The 20,118-nt window shown below is 40.8% G+C and overlaps 2 long non-coding RNA genes across 2 annotated transcripts in view; one reads left to right on the forward strand and one right to left on the reverse strand.

Moving 5' to 3' along the window:
- Gm36427 overlaps positions 1-20,118 on the reverse strand; it is a 79,670-nt gene that overhangs the window by 40,459 nt on the left and 19,093 nt on the right. The gene's annotated exons all lie outside the window — the stretch shown is intronic.
- Positions 1-20,118, forward strand: part of 4933416M06Rik (RIKEN cDNA 4933416M06 gene) — a 39,078-nt gene that overhangs the window by 12,359 nt on the left and 6,601 nt on the right. The window contains exons 3-5 of the long non-coding RNA NR_045846.3: positions 3,333-3,420; positions 4,078-4,177; positions 12,171-12,247. This is a non-coding gene — a long non-coding RNA (RIKEN cDNA 4933416M06 gene). The remainder of the gene's footprint in view (positions 1-3,332; positions 3,421-4,077; positions 4,178-12,170; positions 12,248-20,118) is intronic.

A 20,118-nucleotide genomic window follows, 5' to 3' on the forward strand; every position in this document is an offset into this window, starting at 1 on the left:
CTTTAGGTGAAGGGAGGTTGACCAGAGCATGTGTGTATATATATATATATATACACACATATACATATAGTGGGGGTGGTCCCTTGACCTCTGGCCAGAATCTTGAGTCCATATAAGCTTCTTTATAATATTTCCAGTCTTTGGTATTGTGTCATTGGCAACAGAACATGAACTAACAGCACAAGTCAGAACAAGAATAGGCAAAGGAGAAATGGTGAGATGAGTTAGCAGATAAAGGAGCTTGCTGCTAAGCTTGCTGGTTATTTGAGTTCAATCCCTGGGACCCATAAGGTAGAAGGAGAGATCTGACTCTTGCCAAGTTGTCCTCTGACTACCATACATGTTCCATGGCACATGCGCTCCCCTGTAAATAAACAAAATTAAATTAAAAAAAATAATAGGAAAAGGGGGTGTTGAGCTTAGCTTAGCAGGTTAAGTGTTTGCTGTGAAAATATGAGGACCTGAGTTTGGCTCTCCAGTGCCCAGTAAAAAGTGGATCATGCCAGTATTCTGGAAATGGAGTCCCAGCACCTGGCAGGTGGAGACAGCAGGACCCCAGACTCTCAGTGTCCCGGCTTAGCCACTCAGTGAAGTCTAGGTTTAATGAGAGGACTTATCTCTCTAAATAGTATAATAAATGTCACCTCAGACTTCATGGGGGCCCTGAAAGGAGATAGTAAGACAGACATGGTGCGTCAAATATATTTAGTGTGATCAGATTCCATCTCTTAGACATTCTTCTCTGAGGGGTGGGGTTCATGAAAAAGCTTAGCCTAAGATCCTTTAAAAAAGGCTCAACAATGTGAATTGTACCTGGTACCAGCTCCTTTCTTCCCACTTTACTGTCAATACAGTTACTTCCCCATCCCAGCATCTCAGGGGTGCTCATTAGTAGATTGCTCTCAGTGCCCTGGTGGAGGAGTCATGAAGTCATCACTCCCAGGTCCTTCTGGGAGAAGCAGTACAGTTGACAATACCCCCCTTGGATTTATGGAACAGGGATATTGGGTTGGGCTTGGAGGGCTGACAATTAGAATGGTCTGAATTCAAATTTGAAAAGTCACTGTCATTTTGCTCAAATATTTTATCAAAAAGTAAATAAAATGTGGGATTATGAAAGTGTGGCTATAAAAGCAAATGAAAGCAGTTGAAAGTCTTGCCTGCCCTGGTATTTCCCTCTAGGTCTCCCCTCTTTATGCTCTTACAGCTCATGCTGGAAAAGTTGCTTCACATCCCAGTTCTTTGTTTGACAAGTGAGGTTACTGCAGTCCACAGGGATGTCTGGATCTGCTTAAGGTCACATTGCCAGCCTGGTAGAAGCCTGCATCCTCACAGTCATAGGGTTCTGTGCATCATAACTTCAAGTAATCTCTTGCATTTCTTAGACTTGAGCCATTATGAACAGATTATATTGATTTTTACTCCTTCCTTCCTGCTTTCCTGCTTTCCTGCCTTCCTTCCTTCCTTCCTTCCTTCCTTCCTTCCTTCCTTCCTTCCATTATTTATTTATTTACTGTCTACATTCTTTACGTTAAAAAAAAAAGAAGACAAATTTGGGTGTTTCTAAATCAACTATACAATCCTCATTCATTATGCTATTACAACTTTTCATTCTGCTGAGCTCCATGGAAGGATCTCAGTTAATTCCTAAGTAGTGGATGACAGAGGAGGGAAAATGGATTGGAGGGACATGTTAAGGAGAAAAGCTACACAAGTAGTTACCTTGCCTGCTGGGCCCCACACTATTCTCTTTGAAACCTCACATACGTGAGAACTTGTTATATCAAGCTATACTTTTGAAATGCCAATATTTCCCTTCCAGGTAAAAACCACTGATCACTTTCACTACAGAGTGAATAGTAATGCCATTTTTCAGGTGATTTCAGTGTGGCAGATGGGATGCTAAATTCTCGCATGCACTAGCCTGTGCAACCCACAGAATAATGGTAAGAGGGGAATACAATGATTGCCATATCTTATTTACAAAAAGGTAAATTGAAGTGGATAGAGGTTACATATTTCACTTCAAGACACACAGCTAATAAATGGCAGAGTCAGAGTTGAGTCTAGGTGCTTAGCAACTGTCTTAGTTAAAAGTTTATTGCTGTGAAGAGACACCATGATCAAGGCAACTCTTATAAAAGAAACCATTTAGTTGGGGCTGGCTTACAGTTTCAGAGGTTTAGTTCATTATCATCACGGTGGGGAGCATGGTAGCATGCAGGCAGACATGGTTCTGGACCAGCTGGGAGTTCTACATCTTGATCCAAAGGCAGCCAGGAGGAGACTATCTTCCGCAGGCAACCAGGAGGAAGGTCTGGTTTACACTGATCAGACTAAAGCATATAGATGAAAACTCAAAGTTCCACCTCCACCTCCACTATGATACACTTCCTCTAACAAGACTACACCTCTTCAAGGCCACACCTCCTAATAATGTTACCTCTGTGGGCCAATCATATTCAAGCACCACAATAACTATCCTATCTTATGTTGGACAGTCAGTCCTGCCCCTGTCTTTATTCAGTCACAGGACAGGTGTCTTACTAGATGTGTGGAAGAAGGAATAGTTACCTAAAAAACTGGCTTCCCTTCTTTTTACAACCTAGCTTATGATTATTGTATATATTTTGATTAAAAATACCCAGGAATAAATAAAATGTAAAGGGAAACAAGCCATATAAATATAACCAACTGGCAATAGTAACAAAACTTGCACTTAACATGTAAGTTTTGCTTTCAAATGCAAGGATGATTTCTCTCAGAGCTATATGTTGTCAGCTTTAGTTTGACTGCCTCACAGACTTAATTCTTAAAAGTTGATTTTAAGGGACTGTTAAGGATATTTTAACAATAAAATGTTGATTACTGGTTATATATTTAAAAGAACAGTAAACTAGGCATTTGAAATAATTAGCTAAACTTACAAAATGTCTTTCTGAAATTGGTAGGGCTCTCTCATCACACACCTTCATTATCAAGAAACAAACAAGGACTTAAATAAGGGTGGATATCAGGTCATACAATAGGCAATTCAGGAGAGGTCTCTTTATGTTAGATTCAGTGATTCAGAGCATGTAATCAAAGGCCAGGCTCTCTCACTGTGTTCATTATTAGCTTCATTCTCAAGTTGACTTCTTCATGTTCAAAATGTGGCTTCCAGCAGCATTTGGGGTACAGCCCTCATATTCTCACGTAGGAAGGCAGAGGTAAATATCTTTCTACTACTCTCTGCTAAGCACCAAGAAGAAGTTTCCCAGGAGCCCGTTTTCCTTCCTTCCTGGCCAGAATGTAGGGTCCTATGACTATGTTTTTCCTAACTTCTTGAAAAGGGTTCGAAGTTTGTGAGCGCCCGACTCGCCAGCAAGAAAAACGCCACAACAGGATCCTTCTGCACACGTTCACCGACATACTCCAGAGGTGTGTGTTAGCTATCGGCCATCTGTTCAGAACCAAGAGAGTCTAAAGAAGAGTTATACACAAATCCCTCTTCTTATTAGGTGAAACAAAAATAACAAATTGTGTTTCATGTCCTTTCTAAACTTGTTTTTGTATAAGCACTTAACATAAGCCCTGCTGTAGTCAGAGACAGCACAAGACTTAGCAGCTAAACCCAACTTGACAGTTCCATAACAGAAAAATGGGCCAAATTTAGTTCATTATTTAAGCGGAAGCAATTATTTCATTATGTATAATCTTTTAACAAAAAGTCACTATTTTTTTTACATATAGCAAATTCTCTTTATCTTAAAACAGGTGACTCAGCTGGCCTTGAGCTCTTGAGAGCAGAGTCTCTGTCCTATCACCCACAAGTCATCAATTTGCCTTTAAAATTGTAGATTGATACATCTTATTCTTTGAGGAAAGGCTCAAAAATACTTATCTGCAAGGCTTGAAGTATCCTATATTGGCAAAATAATTTTTATTTTGGAAGTACCAAGTATTTACTGATGGACTTCCCTTAAAAGCACTTGAGGTACAGAATCTGAGAACAAGTTATGAGTTGTCTTAGTCTGAGATTTGGCAAGATCTGAAATGGGTCAATAAACAATTTTAATTCTCTCCCTTTTCTAACAGCCCAGCGGACTCCACCTGCCTCTTTATTATCAGTAGAAGAGTGAGCACCTAGCAACACAAAATTGAATCTTTTTGCTGCTTTGGCACCAGGATACCCATGGTGAGTTCTGGTGACATGGGAAGATTCAATGCTTCCAGAGAACTAAAGGTTATTTGCATCTGCTCCAGCAACAGGGCCATCCTAAGAGCTCTGAGGGCTTAGGGTAGGCAGGGCATGGCCCCCTTCTGTCTCTTGCTGAGACTCCGTTTCTTTATTTTCTAAAGAAATTAAAGCAGAATCAAGTGCTGTGGTCTTCTTCAGTCTGTTTGGAGTGATTCCCAAGCTGGTCCTTTCTAGCATTGATGGTTATAAAGAGACAATAATGTACGGTTTTATTCTTGACATCATTTAATTGCTAGTTTATAAATCTCAGTAGATATTCTCCTTTATTAATTACAGCACATGCTTCATGCTGTAGAGAGGGGTGGGAAGAGAAATGTTGAATAGGTCAATGAGCTGAAAATTATTTTTTTGCTCCACCAAAATGGCAGCACAGGACTTTGGTTCTTCGCAGATCTAAATCTATACAACATTTTATCTCACATCTTTTATTTTTAACCTCTAAGTGGCTTTAATGACCTTTTTCTTGTGATGATCACCTTGTTGTTCACTTGGCTCCACATGTATTTCATCATCTTTTTCCCAGTGTCTAAGTACAGTTTTCTTCCCTTTTAGCAGCTTACAGATATACAGTTTGAGGTCCACTTTTCAGCACCTCATAAATACCTCCAGACTAGGGTGATGGATGGGAACAGTCAAAGGGGCAAGGGGAGGAAAGGGAAAGTGAATATGGTCAAAGCATATGATTCAGGAAAATGTCATCTCAAAGCTCACTACTTTGTACAGTGAATATATCAATGAATATACACCAACAGGAATACTCATAAGCATGAGGCTTAATGCCTGAGGCTTCTTCCAACGTCAGAGAATCACAGACTTGCTTTGAAACGTGAAGAGCTATGTGTTTTGGTAAACTGCAAACCTAACGCATCTGGTTCTATAATTCAGGGTTAGGATTGGACCTTGAAAATGCAGTGGTCCTCACAACAGCACAGGGCATCATCAACTCTAATCCTTAAATATTGTCTGTCATGTCTCCTACCTTTGTTCCTTGATAACCCATTCTCTACTTTGCCATCAGAGTTTTCTTTAAAAAAAAAAAACAAAACAAAACAGAAAACAGGAAACAAAATTTGCCAACCCCCTTCATAAAACTGTCCAGGATTTTCAAATATTCTGAATAAAATCCAGACTCCTAATTGTGATCTTCTAAGCTTGGCTGACTTAGATTTAGATGGCTTCTCTATGTTATTTATTATGCTGATTGCTACGCATAAACTTATTATTGTTGCTTTTCCGTCATGCCTGGAAAGTTTGTATCTCTGATCCTCCATGTCTTTTTATCACACTTTGTCCCCACCATTAGAGATATTCTGATTATTTTCTCCAAAGTGATGGCTCCCATGGACTGGGTAGTTTAAGATCCATTTAGTCCCTCTTTTCCTAGGCTAAGAATCCATAGCAACCCTTCTCTGTTCCCTGATTTCTCGGACTCTCCTAGAGCTTGGATCCTAGAGAAGTTTTATTTTCCACCAACAAAATGCAGGGCATCCATTTTATGGTTCAAAGGGTTTCCGTTTGGATAGGACTGAGCATCCTTGTACTGGCACAGGTTGTGGCAGAAGTGCCATGAGTCTGGAGGAAGCAAGCAGTAGCAGCTGTGGCCAGGGCTTGAAGCAGGAAGAGGCAGGGGCCAGATTCAGTTGTGTTTGCAACAGCAGTAAGAGGTACTGCAATTTCAGTGAAACAGGCTGGATCTGCGGTCAGCAGGGCACCTTCCTAATACAAGAGCTTCCTATAACAGAACATGCATAGGCTAGGAAGTGTTCTCAAGAGATCAGCCTAGTATCTGCTCCACAAGCCCTTGAAACAATTTATCATCTTTCCACTCCCTGTATAGTCATCCTTTGCTGTCTTTAGGGCATTGGTTGTAGGACCCAGGATGGGTATAAAACCTATGGACACTCAAATATGTGAAATGGCCTAGTATTTCATATAACTTATACATAGCCTTTCATGTACGTTAAATCAGCTCTAGACTAGTATAATACCTAACCTGATAAAAAATACTTGTTTGCTGAATGTTTTAGGGAATAAGAACAAAATCTGTATGTGTCCAGTACAGATACATTTTCCCCAAATATTTCTCATTCATAGTTATGGAAATTGGATATGGAAAGCCTACAGTGTGGAATTGCCTTCTGTTTGAGTTAAGAGAGTGGATCCTGTTGTCTGCAATAGGTCCAATGTAAGTGATTTCATTAGCTATTCTTTGATATATTTGTCAAATTTTCCTCACTCTCATAATAATCTAAATGATGCTACTAATATGTTATTGCTGTCCACTATAATATAGGCGTAGAGAGAATGAAATCTTTTCTCTTTCACCATTCTGTTCCTAGCACTTAGAAACATGGGGAGTGTCCCATAATTGTTGCATGAATTAATGGGACATAGACATTTGCTGAGATACCCCACCCCACCCCACCCCCGATAATCTTCGCAGGAGTAGGGTTTGCTCTGAAGCAATCATCTTTAATTTGACTCACTCATTTGTATTGGGCCTAGAGCCAATTCCATTCGTCTGACTCAGCAATGGGAACATGCACTTCTAACGATGGTGCCGTCCTTGAATTCTCTAAAAGCGCTGCGTTGGGAAGCTTTGGCTAGATGGTGTACCTTGTGCAGCTCTTCAGAACAACAATGGTCAGCTGAAGTTTGCTATCAGCAATATCAGACAGTGGGTCAGACACTGGACAAGTGAGGACCAGCCCAGCTTGGCCATTGCAGACTCTTCTTGTTTGAAAAACTATTTCACAAACAATGGCAGGTCTGGGCAATTTCCTGAAAGATTGCCCAGGTCATTCCATCCATTCTAGTTGCTTGCAAGACGTTCCGACATATCAACCTGGCTTTATTTTTTCATTCTGTAAAAGTTTTCATAAATTCAAAGCATGCCCTAGCAAACTGAACTCTAGCAAACTGAACAGTCTTCGCTCTTTACAGGGGTCCCACCTTCCCTGCTTCCTATCCCCAACTGAGGCAAAGGGTTTAGAAATATATACGTGGTCTTTTTTGCTTTGTTTAAGAAACTGAGTAGTGGGTTTTTCATGACAAAATATTGTGTAGTAAATTAGTCACCTAAAATGATCTCTGCCTCATTCAATATTTTAATCCTTCCTGCTGGGGTATATATACAGTCTGGCACATAACGGGTGTTCAATAATGCTTTGAAGGATGATTGAATGAGTGTATCATCCCACTTTGCTGCCTTTCTATTTTTTTTTTCAAGCTGGCAAAAGGTTAATATATGCTGAGAAGACAGTATACGATAAAAACATTCCACATATGACTTTGATTCTATTCAAATGTGTTCCTGCAGCTAGGCAGGATTTCATTAACATTTCCTCCGGTCTACGTCTGCTGAATATCACTGCAAGGTTTAGTTGACAAGTGCCATTCACAAGCCACATCTCCAGACCTAAGAGAGAATCTCTCCACATGAGGCTTCTTTTTCTCCGTCTAGACACAAATAAGACAGCAAATGTCAAGTGGTCCTTTTTAGAACTCATATGTAGACTGGTGTGCATCGCCAAGGTCAGGTCAAGCACCCACTTAACTTTACGTCCATGTGCAAGATTGCCAGCAAAGACAGGTAACCTTCAAAGGAGGCTGACACAGGCAGGGAGGGCAAAGGCCAAGAACTGAATCTTCCCTAAAACGTCACATCTTCTGGTTGGCAGGAGAAGGGACTCATGTCAGGGCAAGAGACCCAGTGGCAGCCAAGGGCTGCTGTTTACTGATTAATCCGGGCAGGCATTTTAAAGGCAAAAGAACAACCCAGCGTTCAGGCTAGGCAAGCTCTTGCAGGTTCTCAGCTGGTAGGGGAGAAGGGAGGGAGTAAGGGGGGAATGGGAGGTGAGACAAAGGACATGGGGTGGGTGCCTTCTGCCTAGTGGGAAGAAGAAGTGTCTCAGAGATAGCCAGGGTCTCTTGGCCATGGAGGCTGCCAGAAACAGGTAATATGTATGTATCGTTGGGGCTGATAGTTCAGGGTTTGGTCAGCTGTCCAAAGGGCAATGCAAAAATCTCAGATGTGAATGATTTCCCACGCTTGTTAACAGTATGTATACCACAGTTATCTCGGAGTGCATTTGGAGGCCAAAGATTTCCACCCTTGAATTGCTGGTATTTTCACTTGCTTATAGTGGTATAGCAAATCTCAGGGCAGACTTGGCCTATACATATTCCATAAACCTTCAGGTGAATTCTTACAACCTGCTGACATGAATATATTTATGCCATTTTGTAGATAAGTTATCTAAGAGTCTAAATAACTTGTTCCACATTTTAACTGGAAAGGGAAAGAATTCACTTTCTCTCTCTTTCTTTCTTTCTTCCTTCCTTCCTTCCTTCCTTTCTTTCTTTCTTTCTTTCTTTCTTTCTTTCTTTCTTTCTTTCTTTCTTTCTTTCTGTTTTTTTTTTTTTTTTTTTTTTTTTTTTGGTTTGTTGTTTTTTTAAGACAGGGTTTCTCTGTGTAGCCCTGGCTGTCCTGGAACTCACTCTGTAGACCAGGCTGGCCTTGAACTCAGAAATCCACCTGCCTCTGCCTCCCAAGTGCTGGGATTAAAGACATGCACCACCACTGCCTGACAAGAATTCACTTTCTTGTATGGGGCAATTTTGTCCCTTTCTATGTAGGTGAGTCACTCAGCAGGCTCTTTGTCAATGATACAAGATTTTTATATTTGGCCCTAAGGGATGCTACTTTCCATAACTGTGAGCTTACTGTTTATTGCTGCCTTTGGATCTTTTAGTTCATTTTAGTAACCCAAGCTCAATCCAGGGTTTAACAGACTCAAGTGAATGAAAAAAAAGTATGGTTTGCCCACAGCGTGCATGGCAGTTACTTGAGGAGTCAGCTTATGAACATAGGTAGAACAGGGTCCCACTCTTCTTCTCTCCTCTTCCATGTCAACCCACTCTGATGCCTGAAGTCCCTAGAAAGGAGCCATTCATTTAGACTGATGCTTTACTATCTCTATTTAATGTCTCTACTAAAATTTCAGTTTGTTACCTATGAAGACTGGTATAATAAAAAAAAAATAGCGAACATATTATCTATTATCAGCAATTTCTCTCATTAGATTTTCTTAAGCTTTAACCAATGGTTCTCTTTGGGTTAATTTATAAAAATAGAGAACTCTGGGCCACTGAGATGATGCAGGGAAGGAAATCATAAGTCTTCAAGCCTGAAGACTTGAGCTCTGTCTCTGGGACCCAGATTTTTGAGGGAGAAAACCAACTCCTACAAGCTGTCCTCTGACCTCTATATGCATACTATGACATGCATGTGTTTGCACATAAGTATAAGCACACACACACACACACACACACACACACACACACACACGAGAGAGAGAGAGAACTGTTTTTCATGTGTACTGTTATGCATGTGTTCACACATAAATACTAGCATACACACACACACAGAAATAGAACTGTCCTCCATATATGAACTATGGTATACATGTGCTCACACATAAACACTAGCATACACACACAAATACACTCACACAGTTAGGGAAGGGAGACAACACAATGAGTAAAAACCTTAGGGATTAGACAGATAAGCAAGCAGGGGTTGTCAGAGAGGGGTGACAACATCTCTCCACCATGGTCTTTCAGGATATAGCACAACCTGAAGCACAGAGAGAAGTTGGCACCACACGTAGACAGGGACATCAAAGAGCTGAGGAGAAGTTCATGAAGGTTAAGAAGCTGAGGCCTTTGGATGTAGGAAAGACCCTGTTTCCAGTATTAAATATGTAATAAAAATTTTAGGTAAACTTTATCAACTTACCACTAGATATATTTAACTGAAGGGACCATATTTCTTTTTAACAATTTTGTCCTGGCAGTCCTCCTAGATGGAACAAAAAAGCAGATGCTGGGAGAGAGGAGGGGAACCAGTGTGGGTGTGGTAAAGTCCATGGACATTTTTCTGATGCCAGAGGTAAGACAGGGGCATCTGCGTCAGCAGGTTTCCATTTTTAGATCAGGAAATTTAGGCAGATTTGGAGAGGTGTACACAGAGGTTTAACCACAGCATGGACTGTGGACTGTGTCAGGGCCATTTGCCTCCCTAGGATGCGGGTGAGTATGGGTGTCCCATGGAAGTGCCAGGCTCTCCCCTCCCTTCCCCCAATCAGAGAAACTCTTACATACACCTTTGTCCTGGTCCTGTTCTGTAAGGCACTCTTAGTCTCAGGTCTTTGACAGTTTGTTGTTTCCCTGTAAGTCATTTCCTGAGGTTTTAAAAACTCACATTTTCTTAACACTGGCTTCTCCTTTCTTGGCAAGCAGTGCTGTCCTGGGGCAGGCTTGTCAACCATGCCAAATCTGGTTTTTATTTCCTCTGTTCTTCTTGCTCCGTTTCAATGGAAGTTGATGTCTGGTACCCTTATTCTTTTCTTCTGCCCATCACTACATCTTAACTAGTTCACCTCTTTTGCTCCAGACATGTTCATGCTTTGGATTGTTCTCTTCATCCCTCAGAGCCTACTTACCCTAAATTGCCTGTTTCAAGCTTCCTTGTTTCAGGCCTCCTTCTCTTTGTTGACAATACCGGGTCATGCAGATAAAGGAAAACTAATTAATATATTAGCTAACTAATGTATCAATCCTGTTAAGCAACACCTTCAACTGCTCAATACAGGCTTTGTTTGTATCAGAAAGAGTTCTTGAGGCATAGGCCTAATGGAAAACTCCAGAACTGTCACAGACCACGTGGAAGGCATCTCAGTCACTGTTCACCTCGACCCAGGAGTCAGCTGCCCCCCTGTGTCTGTATAAGACAAGCCCTGGGAGGTTTGAGAGTCTAGACTTGTACTTCATTTCACTCCAATAAGATCTTGGCAAGTACCTATAAAACTCCCTTGAGCCTCGAGGGTCTTTCTCTGCAAAGTCAGTGTTAAACAGTAAGAGGGCAATTTCCTTTCTGTATGTGGTGACCTGATTCAGTATACAAGTTTTGGCTACTAAATTATTTCAAAGTCTTCTGCAAGCACTGAGTGCCTGAGAAAGGCTTAATAAAAGATTTGGATGAAATTTCCCCTGTTAGTTGGATGGGATGTTGAGATTGGATATTTGGCAGAGTCAAGTGCTGAAAAGAGAACTTCTTATAATGCATTAGGAAAAAAAAAGCTAAATGAAGTATTCATAGCCATTAAATGCTTTCTGCCCTTAAAAAAAAGAAAAAAAAAAAACTCAGCCTGGCAAAGCTGGAAGCTGACTGCTGCCAACCATTGTCCAAGTTTGTGATGCTGTCTTAAGGAGTCTTTGAGGCACATTGTGCTGTGATGGTCTTTAGGTTGGAACAGGACAGTCCCAGCATTTGAATCCCATTTCCATAGACTTAACTGTGTGGGACTTGCATGCTTCCAGATGTTAGCCCAAAGAAATCCTGTCTACTTGCCTTGTTCCAGAAGCCACCCAGAATTGGATTTAATAATACCAAAAGGCAGAACACAGTGTACTGGTTCAATGACACCAAATTTCTCGTGAAGGCATTTGTAATTTCCTGTTTCCTCAGAGCTTAGGCTTTGAGTTCATCACATTCAACAGTCACTTGCTCTGGTCTATACAGAAGGGTATGTTTTTGAAGAGCTTAAGTTCCATCTGTGAAAAGGGGTATCGATTGGACCTCATAGCTAGATCTGAACACCCCAGGGTAAAGTCTGTTCCACATTAGGTGACTGGGCTCCCAAGACTTGACCAAGGTTTAGAGTTAAGACAGAAATTCTAAAATCTAAAGAATAAGACAGGACCTGAAGTGCTTTGCCGAATGTCATTAACAAGATGAGTGGCAGTCACTTATTTTTAATTTTTATTTATTTATTTAATTTATAGTTCATGTTGTACACTCAAGGCAAGATAAAACAAAAGAATGTTGACTATTTGACTAAATCTCTGTTCTTCTTTGTCTTCCAAGGCAACTTGCTTGTGTTTCTGTGGTGTGACCTTCTATGGCTGTTTTATGAACCTGCGTGTATTCTCCAAGAAGTAGAGGTAAGGCCAGTTGGCCAGAAATGTTCTACATGGTTGTCTGACTCATGTACAGCAGTGACTGACAAAACACTTGACCAAAGCAGCTTATGGGAGGCAAGGTTTATTGTGGCTCACAATATGAGGATACCCTAGTTACTTTTCTGCTGTTGTGATAAGACACTGTGACCAAAACAACTTATAGAAGAGTTTATTGGGCTTACATTTTCAGAAGGCGAGTCCAGGACTACCATGGTGGAGGACATGGCAGCAGGCAGGCCAGCATGGTGCTGGTATAGCTCAGAGTCTGCATTTTGATCTGCAAGTAGGAAGTGATGAACTAATGGGGAGGGCATATAATGGGCTTTTGAAGCCCCAAAGACTGTCTCCAGTGACACCCCTCCTCCAAGATCCCACTTCCCAATCCCTACTAAATAGTTCCACCAATTGTGGACCAGACATTCAACTACGTGTGCCCATGAAGGTCATTTTCTTTCACACCACCACATAATCTATCATGGGTAGGAAGGCATGGCAGTAGGAACATGTGCTCTCATTGCATCTACAGTCAGGAAAGAGAGAAAATTCAGTACTAGTACTTGAACTGCCTTTTCCTTTTTACTCAGTCTTGGATCCTAACCTACAGAATGGGGCCACCTACATGTTGGTGTGGTTACATCCATTTTGATTAACCCCGTTTTCAAACTACTCCAAAGACATGCCTAGAGGTTTGTTTCCTAGATGATTCTAGATCCTGTCAAGTTGACAATCATTATTAACTATTACATTAGGTTTCTTTATGGAAAGTATTTGAGGAGAACATTACTATAAGTTCACTGGGCATGTAGAGAGGGACAGATAATCTTATCAGTGAGGATTGCCCATCCATGCTATGAAGATGTGGTACAGAAGATTCATATTTGAAAAACCTACCAGACTTTTCTCTGGAATTGATTTTATTGACATGAACCCACTTTTTCTCCTTTACCTTTTGAGGTGGGTGTTCCTTTTTTATCCAACCAGTTTCTTTTCAGAAAGATTCTTTGGGATCTTACATCTTTCGGTCTTCTTTGTAATCAGAAAGAGGTGACTAACTTTGGTAGTCATAAGAACAGAAGGGGAAATGGTGAAGTGAAAAATGGAATAACTGGGAGAGGCTCCAATGGGGTGGAGGGAAGGAGGTTGATATTGAAGGAGAAAGGGGAACAAATAATATCAAGTTTGTTTGATGAAGTGTCAAGAAATCATATTATTTTATATTTATGTAGACTTATACATAATAGATGTAAGTGTATATGTGTCTTTTATCTATATTACCTTAATATATGTATATATTATAGTATACACTATGGAAGCTAAGCTGCTTGGTCTGACAATGCTCCCCACAAGAGCTGTAGTCTAAGAGAAAAATCCACTATCAAACACAAGAAACCTTCTTTTGAAGTGTTGGTCAGGATAGCTGAAGGTGACTCCCAAAATAATATAGATTATTGATGTAGTCATTGATTGCCTCTTAGGTGTTAATGGTGGTCCTGTATTGTTGATGACACCACACCCTTAGAACACATGAATAGGATGGTTTTAGCTGAATTTGACCTGAAAGCCTCTTTATTGTGGTCTAGATTTCATGGTTCCAGAAAATACCATGCAAGCTGACAAGGGAGGGAAGTAATTAAAAAATCCTACCCAGCTGTAACCCCTATGAACCATGACAATTACCAGCATGACAAGATATGAATAAAGGTGCAAGACATGGATCTCCCATGTTGGTGGCAACCAAGAGCTGTCTAATTGGATTTCAGGCCCACTCAAAAGGACAGAAATTGTGCCTGGTACTGGAAACCTCGCCAGCATCTCAGAGTTAGTGAGGCCTCGGACTTTAGAGAAAAACTATTACTGTCACTTTACTAGACAGCATAACTCCTCACTACAGTCTAAATTTTATCCCTACACCCACAGTTAAGTACAGCTAACACCTTTCATCAAAGACCTTTCTCTTTATGGCTAATGGAAATGATCACACAATACTGCAACTGGAGACAATGCAGAGATCAAAGGATCATAGGGAGCCAACCCCAATGGATACATCTACATCTCAGCTCCTGCATCTGCAGCTCAGGAACATTTCAGAAGAGGCTTTGGGAAGATTGCAAGAGCCGGAATCCTAGGAAGTCTGCTGTGAGACAGTCTGTCACAGCAATGAACACAGAAACTAGTCTGGAATAATAGCAATAACAATGGATGTGTTAATATGGAAGGGGGAAATTTTCATGGGAATCCACCCCTAGACAAAGAACTGTGGCAACTATTGACTGATGGAAGAGGAGTTAGCCTTTCCTGGGATGAACCCCCTTATCAGTTGTCCATTGTAGAGTTGCCAGCCTTGAAACCATATATATATATATATATGAATCCATATGTGTGTGTGTATATATATATATATATATATATACATATATATATATATATATACATACACAAATGTATTTACATACACTTGTGTGTATGCACACACATATATGTGTACATATATGTACATATATATATATATACATATATATACATATATATGTATATATATATATATATATATATATATACATATACATACATAGATGGGTGTACAAATATAGTAGAAAAAGATGTTTTTTCTACTTGAGAGTAGAGAGGTGTGGAAAGGGTTAAAGGGAGGGTAACTGGGAGGGTCTTGAGGGAAGAAAGGGAGGGAGACATGATGTAATTCTATTTCAATTAAAAATATTTCACTTAAAAAGAAATGGTGGATATTGGAAGTAACGTTTAGGTGATAAAAATTGGGTTGGTAAAAAGAACATGAATACTAAATAGAATGAATATTCAAGAACCAATGTTCTAAATTTGTGAATTACAATGGTGCTTTTGAGTCTCAGAGATGCTACAATCCTAGTGCTAGTATCTAAGTATGTTTCTGTTACTATAACAAAGTACTAAAGACTGGGTAGCTTATGAACAACAAAACTTTGCATTCTTACATTTCTAAATGCTGGCTAGTCCAAGTCAAGGAAGCTGTGGGCTTGACAAGGAAACATTTCCTGATAAGTGGATGGCCATCTTCTCACTCTGTTCTCTCCTAGTAGAAGTGGAGTGACCTCTCTGGGCTCTCCTTAATAAGGCCACTGTCTTAGTTAGGGTTTTACTGCTGTGAACAGACACCATGACCAAGGCAAATCTTATAAAAAACAACATTTACTTGGGGCTGGCTTACAGGTTCAGAGGTTCAGTCCATTATCATCAAGGTGGGAGCATGGCAGTATCCAAGCAGGCATGGCACAGGCAGAGCTGAGAGTTCTATGTCTTCATCCAAAGGCTGCTAGTGGAAGACTGACTTCCAGGCAACTAGGGTGAGGATCTTAAGCCCACACCCACAGTGACACACCTACTCCAACCAGGTCACACCTATTCCAACAAGGCCATACCTCCAAATGGTGCCACTCTCTGGCCCAAGAATATACAAACCATCACAGCCACCTATCCTGTTTATGATTTAATCTACTAAAGTCCACATCTATAAAAACTGTCATATTAAGAATTGGGCTTTAACCTATGAATTTTATCTGTACTGGTTACAGAACAGGTCCTTGATATGTCGCTGTGAATCCACTGGTAACTTATCTATTTTATACTGAGTCATGGCCCAAAATTCTGCTCCTCTTGCTAATTGATCCTTATCATTTTTATCACTGTCCATGCTGGAAAAGAAGAATGGGAAGTGAGACATACTCTTGCTCGATTATCTGCTGATCTAGAAAGAATGGTCTTTTTCAAAGAATCATCTTCCTATTTTCAGAACTTAATAGTTTTATAATTGATGGCAACTCTTGCCAGGTACAGCAAGATGTTACAGAGGTAGGTAAGAGGTTTTGATACATTTATGATTACCTTGATATGTTTACAATTATCATCTGTCTTAGTCAGGGTTTTGCTGCTATGAACAGACACCATGACCAAGACAACTCTTATGTGGACAACATTTAATTGGGGCTGGCATTTAGGTTCAGAGGTTCAGTCCATTATCATCAAGGGAGGAACATGGCAGCATCTAGGCAGGCATGGTGCAGGAGGAGCTGAGAGTTCTCCATCTTCATCTGAAGGCTGCTAGCAGGATACTGCCTTCCAGGTAGCTAGGATGAGGATCTTAAAGCCCACACCCACAGTGACACACCAACGCTAACAAGGCCACACCTATTCCAATAGGGCCACACTTTCTAATAGTGCCACTCTCTGGGCTGAACATATACAAACCACCACACTATTCATCTAGTTCAAACATCTCCTTCACTCTGTACTGTTTAACGAGTAGAACCTCTTAACCTTTTCATTCTTGCTGGCATTTTTCTGAATATTCCCTTTTCTTCAAAACCTGGCAAATCAATCCAGATTCTATCTTTGTGGATAGATTTACTCAGAACATTTATATATGGGATGACATAATATGGAATCTTTTGTCACTTAGCATACTAGTTTTGGTTGTTCATCAAACCTGTAACTTGTATCAGCATCTCATTTCTTTTCATGATTGAATAGCAGTCTATTATATGGATGTACTACTTTTTGCTTAACCATTTATCTGTTGATTGTCATCAGTGATTCTTTTCATACTTTGGCTATTGTGAATAGTGTCACTCTGAATAAGTCTTGTTTGAGTATCTGTTTTCATGTTGTTTAGCTATATACCCAGGAACCTAACTGTGGGTGTGTGTGGTTCTATGTTTAACCTTTTGAGCAAATGCCAGAATGTTTTCTATAGTGACTGAATGATTTTGTTCTTCAACAATGGAGTATGGTGGCAAACCTAGCTTGAGGAAGAGGCCATGAGAGCATGAGGTAAGGAGCGGATATTGAAATCCCAGCGCTGAGAGCCTGCAAGTCAGAATGATGTTCTCGATCCTTAGAGCCCAACATTGTGGCTTTATTCTGCTTCAGTGCCTAGTTTTTGCACATTGTCGACAATAGACAATATTTGTCACTTCTGTTTAACATACTTTGAAACCATTATGTTCATGCCACTTTTTTATTCAATGAAATATTAGACATTAATTTTTATCAGTATCTAACACTTGAGAGCTATGGAACATCTGATATTATCTGAGCTCCAACTCAGAATAATTTATTCCACTTTCCCTCCGATCCTGTAATTCATCCCTGTGACTATGTCTTGATAGATTTTGAGCACAGCACTTACTGTCGCGGTGAGTCCTCTTTGTCTTGACTCTGTTTTATGCATGGCAACTTGTGCATGTCAGCACTGATCTACACCCTGTCTCTGACTTCATGGTCTTTATTCAAATCCATTCTGCTCAGAAAACCAAGTAGCTGTGTTCACAAGTTCCATCTGTTGAGAGTTTTGCTGTGACTAGGTTTGATGGAGATGACTGACCCAAAGGAAAGGGCCCATATTCTCATGTTTTGTCTCACGACTGGCACAGGAATGCTGAGGGGAGAGGGTGCCCAGATAGGCCTGTAGGGCTTGAGGGTGATAGGGAAGGGCAAGAATAGCCTTGTAACCTAAAAAGTAAGCCAGGCCAGGGTTGAGGATAATTGTCCCTGGCAGACTAGATTTGCCTGCTATCCTTTACTCCAACTGCTGAATTAAACATTTAGAGAAAAATGACAAATGCAGAGTTCAGGTTCTTTAAGCCTAGGGACCATTGCTGTTTGTGCTAATTAATCAATCCCTGTGGTGGGGTTGCTTTAATGTTCACTATTACTTAGTAGCCTCCCTAGCCAGCCCCCAGGAGATGCCAGTAGCACCGTGCTACGCCTATATGTAGATTAGGAGACAGAAGTCACCCTTACTTGAGAACCACTGGGCAAAGTAAATGAGAATAAAAATTTGCCTTTGGCTTATCAGTGGCATTATTAATGGGTTGTTGTTTGACAGTATTTACTGAGGCTCTGTTGCATACCAGGAACTAACATTTTCACTCAACTATTGCTCAGAAGTGTTTGTCTGTCCTATTAGGGACAAAGTCTGGCGTATGGATTCACGAACAGGCAAATTTCTGCCCCATGGGGCTTTTGTTCTAGTGGAAAGACAAGTGTGCTAAGAAGAATCATACAAACCTAAAATTGCAAGTGCGGTAAATGGAGGTGTGTTAGTTATGTTTCTGTGAAAAAGGTGAGGCAGTAAACAGATGGACAAGGGTCTATTTTGGCTCCCAAGGTGGGTATTTTAGTCAAGGTCATTTTGCTCCTTTGCCTTTGTGCCTGTGCTGGGCATGCCCAGGAGGGCATGCAATGGAACCAAGTCATTTGCTTTATGCCAGGGAACAAAAAGAAAGATCACAAGGAGTTGGGATTCTACTGTGTGCTGGGAAAACACACACCCCCAGCAATCTAAGACATCCTCCTATTCGGCCATAGACATTAAAGATGTAGCACCTTCTAATGGCACTGAGCTGGGGACCAAGCGTTTTAGATCCCAAATACTTTACTGCAAGAGACCTTTAGGACCTATGCTTGGAGAGCAATTTCCCAAGGTTTTCCCACAATATGGGCTCTGTTTTGAGAGCATCTCATGCATTCACTCATGGGCTAGTGTAACAACCCCATGATATAGATATTAGTCACAGCTGCTTCATAGAAAAGGAATCTCAGCGGACAAAAGTGATGTGAATGATAAGTGGTAGAGTTTGGATTTTGAACCTAGATGGTTGTCATCCAAACCCAAATTTTAGTTACTACCTAAGGTGAGGTGAAGAGAAATCTGAATGATGAGGAGATTCCAACTGGTTGAAGCAGAGGAGTGAAATTTTGTTCCAAGACAGTGGGAAGAAGCAAATGGATAAACTTGGAGCAAAAAGGTGGACATCTGCTGGAAAGTCGCCATGGCTGGAGGTAGTGTTTGGATGGAGGGTACAAAAGAAGATGGGTAGCAGCCATGCTATCCTGAGACAAAGGTGGTGGGGTTGGAGGTTTCAGATACAACTAGGTCACTAAGCGCATGTTCCCTTCATGACATCTGGTGATCTCGGCTTGAGGACAGGAAATCTCATCTATTGTGGTTTGTACTGTGTGTGCAGACACAGAGACGACTCCATGCCTCACAACAGCAAGTCATTCCTTAACTTCAGAATGCTCTGTTCTCTGTTTATTGTCTCTCACGCCAAACCCAACTCACCCTTGCATCGTGCCCACCTCTCAACTCTGCAGTTCTGCTCTGGGACACTGTGCTTGTGGCCACTGATAGGAGTCACCCTAATTAAAGTAGCTGGCAGATAGGTGTCCTATATGTCTGGTCCCCTGTAAAGGTATCCACTCCCCAGCTGTCTCTGTGGTGGAGCTAGGGCTGTGTGCTTGGCCTTTGTCTATTCTCTTGGAGATAGTGTATTCACCCTCTAGGTAAACTTCATACTAATGTCATTTGAATGTTAATGTGCAGTTGGACAATGTCTCGTGCACTATGCCCCCATTCTCTGGGGATTAGGTTGAGCAGGGCTTCTTGCTAGGTTTAATCACACGTTTCGTTGCTGCAGAGACTTGCCACGGTGTTGGCTGTGTCCCTTTATACCATCCAAAATGCTCCGCAGCACTAACCAAATTGAAATGAGCCCCTTCATCTTACACACATACAGATAATTAAACTTCAAACACTGTTTATCTTGGTCCCCAAATCCTCAGAATGCAGAAGCAAATTAATTTTAAATCTATATCTGCTTTAAATAGTAATTGTTTAATCAACAGGCTTGATGTATAATTATATTCTTTGTTCATGCTCCTTGCAGGCTTGAATAGACCACATAATTCCTGGGTTGCTTTCATTTCTGTAATTAAATCACGTGACAGATACTTGCTATATTACAGTTGACTACAGTTGCTTCTCTCCTACCCCCTTTTAGCTTAGAGACGGTTTCTCG

This window comes from Mus musculus, chromosome 13, assembly GCF_000001635.26.
Source record: "Mus musculus strain C57BL/6J chromosome 13, GRCm38.p6 C57BL/6J".
NCBI classification, from domain to species: domain Eukaryota; kingdom Metazoa; phylum Chordata; class Mammalia; order Rodentia; family Muridae; genus Mus; species Mus musculus.